The sequence below is a fragment of the Acomys russatus genome, chromosome 8, assembly GCF_903995435.1.
Source record: "Acomys russatus chromosome 8, mAcoRus1.1, whole genome shotgun sequence".
Lineage (NCBI taxonomy): Eukaryota > Metazoa > Chordata > Mammalia > Rodentia > Muridae > Acomys > Acomys russatus.
The window spans coordinates 1,198,089-1,208,867 of NC_067144.1; the positions used below are offsets into that span (position 1 = coordinate 1,198,089).

Consider the following 10,779-nt stretch of genomic DNA (forward strand, 5'->3'; position numbering starts at 1 on the left):
ATGGCTAAGATAAAAAACTCAAGTGACAGCACATGCTGGCGAGGATGTGGAGAAAGGGGAACACTCCTTCATTGCTGGCAGGAATGCAAACTTGTACAACCACTTTGGAAATCAATCTGGTGTTTTCTCAGAAAATTAGGAATAGGGGTACCTCAAGACCCAGCTATTCCACTCTTTGGCATATACCCAAACGATGCTCCACTACACAACAAGGACATCTTTCTCAACTATGCTCATAGCACCCTTATCTGCAAGGCTAGAATCTGGAAAAAACCTAGATGTCCCTCAGTTGAAGAATGGATGAAGAAACTGTGGTATATTTACAGTATGGAATACTACTCAGCTATTAAAAACAAGGAAATCTTGAAATCTGCAGGCAAAGGATGGAACTAGAAATGATTATCCTGAGTGACTTAACCCAGACCCAGAAAGACACACATGGTATATTCTCACTTATAATTGGATATTAGCCCAACATGGATGTCCTCTGAGAGTCTTCACTCAGCAGGGCATTGGGCCAGATGCTGGGACTCACTATTGGACTCCAGGTGAGAGTGGTATGGAAGAATGGGGAGATAGAAGGACCCAGAGGATCCAGAAACCCCACAAAAAGAACTGGCGGATCTGGACGGGGTGGGGGCTGTATAAACTGCTATACCAACCAAGGACAATGCACGCAGTAAAACTAGACACCCTGTTCAGATTTAGCCAATGGACAGCACATTCTCCCTAGTTGTGGGGAGAGTAGGGACTTACTCTGGCATGAACTCTGGTGACCCCTAATTGACCACTTCCCCTTGGTGGGGAGGCCCGATGGGCACCCAGAAGAAGGGGAAGCAGGCTATCTGGATGAGACCTGATAGACTGTGATCATATGGTGGGGGAGGAGGTCCCCTTCTGTCACAGGTCTAGGGGAAGGGAACAGGGTGAAAGAGGGAGGGAGGGGGGAATGGGAAGAAACAAGTGAGGGGATAACAATTGGGATATAATTTGAATTAACCTATTTTTAAAAATAAAATTAAAAAAAGCAAAGGCATTAAATAAGACAAAAATCAAACTGGTTTCACACCAATGTTGTTCTACTACTGGGCTTAATTTAAAAAAGTTTTAAAAAAGAGTATTATGCAAACATGAGGAACTAAGATAAAATCTTCAGTACCATTAAAAAAAGAAAAGGCAAGCATGGCTGTATATATACCTATAATTCAACAGCTGAGTGGGCCAGAGATGGGGAGGATCATTTAGGCTTGTTGGCTCTTGTTGGCTTGAGACCCTGTCTCAAGTGAGTAAGGTGGAGAACAGTAGAGCAGGTGCCTGATGTCCTCCTATGGCCTCCATGCATGGGCAATGGAACATATACCACCCCACTGCCTCTCTCCCTCTCCCCCTTTTCTTCTCTCTCCCTCTCCCTCCCTTCCTCTCTAACTCTCATAGTCACACACACCATAAAATTTCTGACAAAACATTTATGATCCAATCATTAAAGATGTGTGTGATAGTATGAGATATAAAGGGTCTAAAACCCTCAACTGGCAGTCTCTCCTCTCACGGAATCAGTCTGGGGAAGCAGGGAGGTGAAACAGGTAACACTGAGCACAAGTACAGAAGACAGAGTCTACACTGAGAGCTGGAACATGGCCCGCCTCGCAGAGCACAGTGCAGGAGTCAGCTCAGCGCTTGGGGGATGAGTTAGGTCTGCAGGCTGACAGCACAGGGAGGGAAGGCAGTTCATGGTGCAGATGAGGATGGCTTCCCTGATGGGGAGCATGCCACTACCCCCCCCCCCCCCCGGATGCAGTGGACTACTTCAGACCATCCTTGTTGAATAAGGTCAATTTGATAGTAAAAGAAAAAGAAAGACGTGACTGACTTTCCAAAACCAGAGAAGTGTTCTTGCTCCCTTGCCTCTCTCCTTCCGCATTTTCCTCCTGCTTTTTGTTTGCGTATTGGTGATGTCTCACGAGGCATCTCACTTCGGAGGTGCATTCCCTGTCCCCATTCCCATTTTTGAAGTGAAATATCTTTCCCCACTAGAAGAAGCATCAGGAAACAATTTCTAAGACAGTGACACAGACTCATAAGAACCAGAAGGTGTGGCTTGTTAAAATACATTCATGCAATGCAAACTTGAATGAGAACAGGTCTTGATTTTGAAGAGCCTGCTTCAGCTAATGCCGCTGTCTTTATAAATGTAATTAAGAGGGGGTCAAGTGGATGAAGAGCAGTCAGCACAGTCTTTTCCATTTCCTACTGGTTGTGTGAAAGATCCGTACCATGTGCTTTTATCACACTCACTCCCGAAAGACTCTCCTTTCCTTCCTTCCCTACACACTCAACTTTGCATCATCCCCCACATCATAGAGCCTGTGCTGTCTCTGCACTTCTGGATGTGGGACTTTCCACTAGAGGGTAGCTGATTCACCAGGGGCTGTACCCTTAAAAACTGGGCTCTCCTCTTCTAGTCACTCTCAGCTGCCAACAGCTCCTTAGATGAGGCTCTACAGGTGGAGTCTATTGGAGAGGCTAGGCAACCATCTGAGACGCCAGCTGGCCCTTCCTTCTGCTTGTCCTGCGGCCCAAATCTTTGTCTATAGTCTTTTCCCCCTTGCAGTACTGAGGACTGAACTTAGGGCCTTGTGGATGCTAGGCAAGCACTCGGATCTATCCCAACTCTCTTTTTGTAAATGAATTAATAAAAAGTAGGCTGCTACTAACCAAAGCTCCTTTTTACTCTAGGGTACCTGAGGGTGTTAACAGCCCTTATGTTTATGTGGGATTAAGTAATTTCAATGTGAGAGTAAGGCATGAGCTGAAGAAATGTGCTTTATCTGAGTTTATAAACCACTGGAAATCATCTCATGTAATTTGAAGTCAGATTTGAGGAACAGTTGGGAAGTGTATCGCTGAACAGTTGGTATCCAGAGCATTATTTTACATGAGCACGGGAAGAAAAGCCTGCCTCATCTCCTACACTCATTAAGGCTTTACTGCTAAAGCCCGTTATTTACTCTGATGGGTAGACATCTCTCACAGACAGGCTTGGGAAAGGGACATATTAGCTATTAACCATCTTATAAAAAATAGGCCTTCGGAGGGTAGATGTGCAGAAAGGAGCACACCAAGAAGAAGGCATGCCCAGGAGTCTTTGGGTCTGTAGGCAGCAGGTACCTGAGCACGGGCCACTGACACAGAACAGTATGGACCGAGCCTTATGTGCATCTGCTGTTGCGGTCAGCCTTTGGGTGGGTATGGCGAGCTGGCGGGGTCAGCCACTTTACTGAGGGCACTCTTCCTGGCAGGGAGAGCCAATCTTTGTAACTTTGCTTTCTCTTATCTCCATGATAACAAGCTTACACACTGGGCTTGTACCCTCAAGCCCCCAGGACAGCTTCAGAGCTGGCCAGGAAACAGAGGAAATCCACAGCGAATGTTACCAGAGAATGTTGAGGTGGGAAGGAAATGTCAGAAATGTAGGTCTGTAGGAAATATACCATCAGTGAAACTCTAAACTGACAAATAAGCTACAGTTGACTTACTAGTTGTCTAAATGTCAGTAACAATCACGTATTCAGTATGTATACCTGATGAGTAAGTTAAAGAAAAGCAGTGATATAACAGGCTGTGCTCGCTAGACTGCTTTCCAGTACCAAGTCTTTGCAAGGCCCTGACTAGCTAATGTGGATCAGGTTGCTCTGAAATTTAGGATGATTTTGATGGCAGCCTCTCAAGTGCAGACTGTGAGCATGTGTGGCTAGGCATATTCCCACAGGAGACAGAACCACAGTACTACCTAAAAGCCAACCTGAGTTTGTTAAGTATAAACCAGAAACTCTAGGACAACCACTAGCTCATTTTTAAAAGATTTTACTTTCAATCAATTATACCAAAATCCCTTTTTTTGTGTGTGCTAGGGTTTCTCTTATAGTCCTTGCTGTTCTGGACTCACTTTGTAGAGCAGGATGGCCTTGAACTCACAGAGATCCACCTGCCTCTGCCTCCCTGAGTGCTGGGATTAAAGGTGTGAGCCACTGTTCCCAGCAACAATAATTCTTTTAAATGTGAATGGATGATCTTATACAAATTTAAAAAGATTTTCAGTATGAATAAAAACAAGAACAAGATTATGCTATCTGAAAGAAACTCCCATTATATATTAAAAACACAGGCACATTAAAGATAAAAAGAGAGAACGGAACATGCCATGAAGCTAAAACTAGTAAGAGAATGCTGCATAATTCTAATTTCAGACAGGGCAAACCTCAGAGTACTGAAAATTACTGGGGCTAAACTGATTATTAGTAACAATAATAAGGGCGGTTTGTTAATGTGTATGCACTCAACAGTGCATCAAAGCACATGAAGAGCCAGGTGTATGCCTTTAATGCCAGCCCTTGGGAGGCAGACACAGGTTGCTCTCTAGGCCAGAAGAGTCTACATAAAGAGTTCCAGGTCAGCCCCGGATAAGATTGAAAAAGAAAATACATGAAACACAGAGATGGAACATGTAGGAGCAATCAATTCACGGGTATAATCCCAAACCAACACTGCTGTTGACTGTGACTACAGATGTGGTGGGAGGAGGGCAGCACTGCTGTTGACTGTGACTACAGATGTGGTGGGAGGAGGGCAGCACTGCTGTTGACTGTGACTACAGATGTGGTGGGAGGAGGGCTGCACTGCTGTTGACTGTGACTACAGATGTGGTGGGAGGAGGGCTGCACTGCTGCTGACTGTGACTACAGATGTGGGAGGAGGGCAGCACTGTGTTGACTGTGACTACAGATTGGTGGGAGGAGGGCTGCACTGCTGCTGACTGTGACTACAGATGTGGGAGGAGGGCAGCACTGCTGTTGACTGTGACTACAGATGTGGTGGGAGGAGGGCTGCACTGCTGTTGACTGTGACTACAGATGTGGGAGGAGGAGGGCTGCACTGCTGCTGACTGTGACTACAGATGTGGGAGGAGGGGCAGCACTGCTGTTGACTGTGACTACAGATGTGGTGGGAGGAGGGCAGCACTGCTGTTGACTGTGACTACAGATGTGGTGGGAGGAGGGCTGCACTGCTGCTGACTGTGACTACAGATGTGGGAGGAGGGCAGCACTGCTGTTGACTGTGACTACAGATGTGGTGGGAGGAGGGCTGCACTGCTGTTGACTGTGACTACAGATGTGGGAGGAGGGCTGCACTGAGGTTCCATTCATCAGCAGGACTAAACTGACACCCAATATTGAGAGAATGCATTCTTAGGCTTAGGGAGGAAATCTACTTCTAAAGACCATATCCTGGGTCATAAAACACAGTCATTTGAAAGAACAGAAGTCAGGCTAAGGAGATGGCTTGCCGTGGTTAAGTTCTGTGCAAGCCTGATGACCTGGGTTACATCATAGGGACACATATCAAGGTGGAAGGAGAGAACTGACTCCACAAAGTTGACCTCCACATGTGCAAACCCTACATATATGCGCATGGACACATGATGGTGATCAAAAATAAAAATTTACAGCTGAGTTTGCAGGATTTCAAATTCAAGGCTAGCCTGGGCTACACAGTGGGTTGCAAGATAGCTTAGATTACAGTAAGAAAACTTATTCAAACAAAACAAAAACTAATGGCTGAAGAAAGATCAGTGGTTATGGGTGCTTGCTGGTCTTGCAAAGGACCTAGGTTTTGTTCCCAGCAACCATGTCAGGTGGCTCATGGCTGCCTATAACTCCAGTTCCAGGGCAGCTAACTCTCTCCTCTGACCTGCACACACCCCAGGCATGCATGTGGGACACATAATGTGCAGGCACGCAGACAGACATACTAAAGAGAATGTCTGAAGACAATGACTAAACAAGCTAGGCTAGGAGGTGCATGCATGCAACTGCCACCCACACTCAGGGCATGGAGGCCAGAGGATCAGGAGTTCAAGGGCTACAAGAGATCCTGTCTCAAATCCACAACAGCAAATAGTCCAGACCACGCTAATCTGTACAAGCAGAAAGTAGACTGATTATTTCTTAAGGGTGTGGGAGGCAGCATGTAAGAGGGTTTGTCTTGTTTTGCTTCAAGGTTATAGCAATGCTTGTACATTTTTGTGGTCATATTAGGGCACTTTTAATAAGTGAACTATAAGGCATGTAAAGATTTTTATAAAGCTCACAAGGGCTGGAGATGCATGACAAATATGAATAAGACCATGGTTCCATTTCCAGAACTTCACAAAACTAAAATCAACAAAACTCAGACATGGTTCTTGAAATATTCCTTTATAGACTAGAAATGGTATCTAAGAAAGTTCCTGAGCATCCTATGTGTGTGCTGGGAGAGGAGCAGCTTGGCACTAAAGGCCTGCCTATGCCTGTGTGAACCTCTAGCTCCCAGATAGATGTCCTGCCTAGAACATTTCATTCCCTCCAAGGTATGCGTGTGTGTGTGTGTGTGTGTGTGTGTGTGTGTGTGTGTGTGTATGTGTGTGTGTGTGCATGTGTATGTGTGTGTGTATTTGTGTGTGCATGCATGTACATGTGTGTATGTGTGTGTGTGTGCGTGTGCGTGCATGTATGTGTGTGCGCGCGCAGGCATGTATGTGTGTGTGTGCATGTGTGTGACAGAAGCACAGTATACAGTAGGAGACTGCTAATTTCCTCTGAGTTCAGAATCACCTACCATATTTTTTGGACCATAAGATGCACCTGGCCATAAAACACGCCCAGTTTTTAGAGCAGTAAAACAAGAAAAACAGTAAAAACAGCAATAGGACCATAAGGTGCACCTTAATCCGTCCCCCCCCCCCCACCACTTTTGGGTAGAAAAAAAAATGCATCTTATGGTCCAAAAGATATGGTAGCTCTAGTGCACATGTTTTACTTTTATTATGAAATAGTTTTTATAAAGTTAAAAAAGAAAGCACTGATACTCTTTTTACCTGTGGATTCATATATCCAACCAGCCACTGAAACATCTCTTTCTTATGCTTCAATAACACCCAAGCCAAGTATTTTATAAGCTTATCAGAAGACAATTGAATGATCTGGAGAGATGGCTCAGTGGTTCAGAGTGTGTATTGCTCTTGGAGAGGTCCTGAGTTCAGCTCCTAGCACCTATGCTCACAACTGTCTTTAAATGCAGCTGGAAGGGGAGCCGATGCCTCTGGCCTCTGAGGGCACCTGTACTCATGTGCACATACTTCACAGACACACACAGATACACACAATCAAACTATGGCACCAGCCAAGGACAATACATGCAGTAAACTTCGAACCTCTTCCCAGATCTATCCAATGGACAGGACATTCTCCACAGTTGAGTGGAGAGTGGGGTCTGACTTTCACACGTACTCTGGTGCCCTATACTTGAACACGTCCCCTGGACGGGGAGACCTGGTGGCACTCAGAGGAAGGATAGCAGGCTACCAAGAAGAGACTTGATACCCTATGAGCATATACAGGGGGAGGAAATCCCCCTCAGTCACAGTCATAGGGGAGGGGAGTAAGGGGAAAATGGAGGGAGGGAGGAATGGGAGGAAACAAGAGATGGGATAGCAATTGAGATGTAATATGAATAAATTAATAAAATATATTTTAAAAAATAAATAAAATAAACATTGAAAATATAATTATAACTACCTCCAAACAAAACAACCATCCAAACAGGGGATCAGTGGGAATGGAAGGAGGAAGAGAAGGCAATAAGTGGTGAATATGATTAAAATATTTCATGTATGTGGGTGACACTGTCCATGACCATGTATAATTAATACATGCTAAATGACAACAGTAAGCACGGATGAGCAAGTAGCCATGTCTCAACAGGACACAGGCATGGCCTCACAGTTACCTTTGGAGGCTTGCAGGTGGCTGCACCTGCTCTCTCTGTCTTATTACCCAACCCAGCACCATTCCTCCTAGGAAACCTGTTCCTCCATTTACTTCTCTGTCACTGCCTCTTGGCCCTCTCTACCTACAGGATGGAATCCAGACCATAACCCCGAAGTCTTCAAAGCTAGCTTCTTCAACTGCTCCTGTATTGTCATTACAGGGTGCACATGGTTATCTTTGTAACTTCGTTAATACTGAAGCTACGTACCTCTTCTGTGCACAACAGACTACACTCTTTTCAGTTGGCTGTCCCTTCAGCTTCCTCTGGTATCTCCCTCTATCCACCAGCCTACCCACCTTTCTCCACTGGCTTGCCAGCTCTCTCCTGTCAGGGATCCTTATAGTTGCTGCTCCTGGTCCCAATCCTTGATGTACCTTTCAGATCTTGACTTAAGAATTCAGGCATTTAAAAATAACTATTTATTTGTTTTTGGTGTGTGTGTGCGCGCACATATGCAGACACACACATTCACACACAGGCACGCTTGTGCTTGTACACACGCACAGGACAGAGGACAACTTGTGGGAATTGTCTCTGTTTTTACACTGTGTCAATGGTGGGCACTGAACTCAGCTCGTTGGGTTTGGGCCTAAGGATCCAGCATTTAGGGAGCTTCCGTGGGTCTGACTCTGCACGGTGAGAGTCCCGTGTGAGACACTGGAGTCCTCTTTGTTTGTGCATGTTCCTGGTTTATATCTTCCCATACAGACTCCTAGTCCAAAATAAAGACACTCTTTTTGTTCTGTCCCTATATATCCAATGTCTGGAACATAGACTGAGCAGTGTATGTAAGAATAAAATGGCATGCAGGACAAGACACTCTCCTTCCATCAGAGGCCTACCTACCTTGCACGCTGCAGATGGAGTTGACAGGTGTGAGGGAGCTCAGCTCATCTAGTGTCACCGGGTCAGGGAAGTCACAGGAACCAGCAGTTACCCCCGGGAGGGGTGTCTGGGGCAGGAGGACCGTCCGCTCAACACAGAGAATCTGTCCTGTCATGGAGACACTTCAGATTATTAAAGCAATTAAGGGAAGTATGCAATGTCCACCCAGTCTCCTTCATGAGCCGCTGCAAGCTATGCAGGAAGAAAGGCAGACAGGGGCTTGTCTGTTCCCACGTCAGGCATGTGCAGCGTGACCACGGAGGGACATCTGAAAGACCCCAGGGAGCTACGCTGGAAAAGCACAAACACGACACGCAAGAGAACCCAAAAAAATGAAAACAAGTGGGGGAGCCCAAGAAAAGGGAGACTGAGCAAAGCGGGGATCACCACCACCACCGCATCCACCACCACGACCACCACCCACAGCACCAGCAGCACCACAACACCCGCAGCCCCCACCACCCCCCCACCACCGCAGCAGCACCACCACCACAGCAGCACCCACCACCAGCAGCACCACCACCACGACCACCACCACCAGCACCAGCACCACCACCAGCAGCACCACCACCACCTCGAGCCACGACCACCACCAGCAGCACCAGCACCACCACCAGCAAGCACCACCACCACCAGCACCAGCAGCACGACCACCACCAGCAGCACACCACATCACCAGCAGCAGCACCACCACCACCACACCACCACCACCACCACATCATCACCAACACCCAGCAGACCACCACCACCATCAGCACCACCACCAGAGCATCACCACCACCACGACCACCACCACCATCACCAGCACCCACCACCACCTCTCAGCAGCACCACCACCACAGCAGCAGCACGACCACCACCATCATCACCACCACCACCACCAGCAGCAGCACCACCACCACCAGCATCACCACCACCACCACCAGCACCACCACCATCATCAGCACACCACCACACCACCCACCCACCACCGCAGCACCACGACCACCCAGCAGCACACCCCAGCAGAACAACCACCCCCCATCACACACACCACCACCACTAGCACCACCACCCATCATCACCACGACCACCATCATCACCACCACCACCACCAACAGCACCACCACCACCACCATCATCTCACCACCACTACCACCACCATCGCATCACCACCACCACCACCACCATCAGCATCACCACCACCACCATATCACCACCACCACCATCATCACCACTACCACCACCATACACCACCATCACCATCATCCACCACCACCATCACCACACCACCATCCCACCACCACCAACATCCTCACCATCACCACCACCATCATCATCACCATCACATCATCACCACCACCACCAATCACCACACCACCATCCCCCCATCACCACCATCACACCACCACACCACCATCACCACCACCACCACCATCATCACCACCACCACACCACCCATCATCATCACCAATACCACCATCATCATCACCACCACCATCATCACCACCACCACCACCACCACCACCACCACTACCATCATCCTCACCACCACCACCATCATTGTGAAACAGGGTCTCAATGTGTGACCTAGGCTGCTTTCTAACATGAGAATCCTGGCTTAGCATCCCATGTTTTGGGTTATGGGCCTTTGTTATAGGGCCCAGCATACCACGTTGTTTAGCTTTTGTTTTATTTTAAAAAGGTTCATCTGCGCCATTACTGTGGGTGGCTTCTATATAAGCGCAGGTGCTGTCAAGAGTCATGGAGTGGCCAGTAGTGTCTTCCCTGTGCTTACTACAACTTAGGGCGATGGAGAACTTAAGGGAGCCCACGGCGGGTAAGATGGCCTCTCCACCCCGCAGGCGAGACCTGTGCTGGGCTTTGTGAAGGCGCCAGCAGTGCTGAACAGGAAGAGACACCGGCATACCCTTGTCTCGGAGAGCATCCCTGAAGAGTATGCTATGAGGCACAGGCATGGCAAGTCCTTCCAGAACTTCCGGGCCCAGCACACATGAGGGGGCTACATAGATAGGCAGGGTTTTTGGA

At 47.7% G+C, this 10,779-nt stretch overlaps 1 protein-coding gene across 1 annotated transcript in view; it reads right to left on the bottom strand.

Annotated features, from left to right (window-relative positions):
• The window catches only part of Spidr (scaffold protein involved in DNA repair), a 333,822-nt gene that overhangs the window by 11,179 nt on the left and 311,864 nt on the right, over positions 1–10,779 (bottom strand). The window lies entirely within an intron of this gene.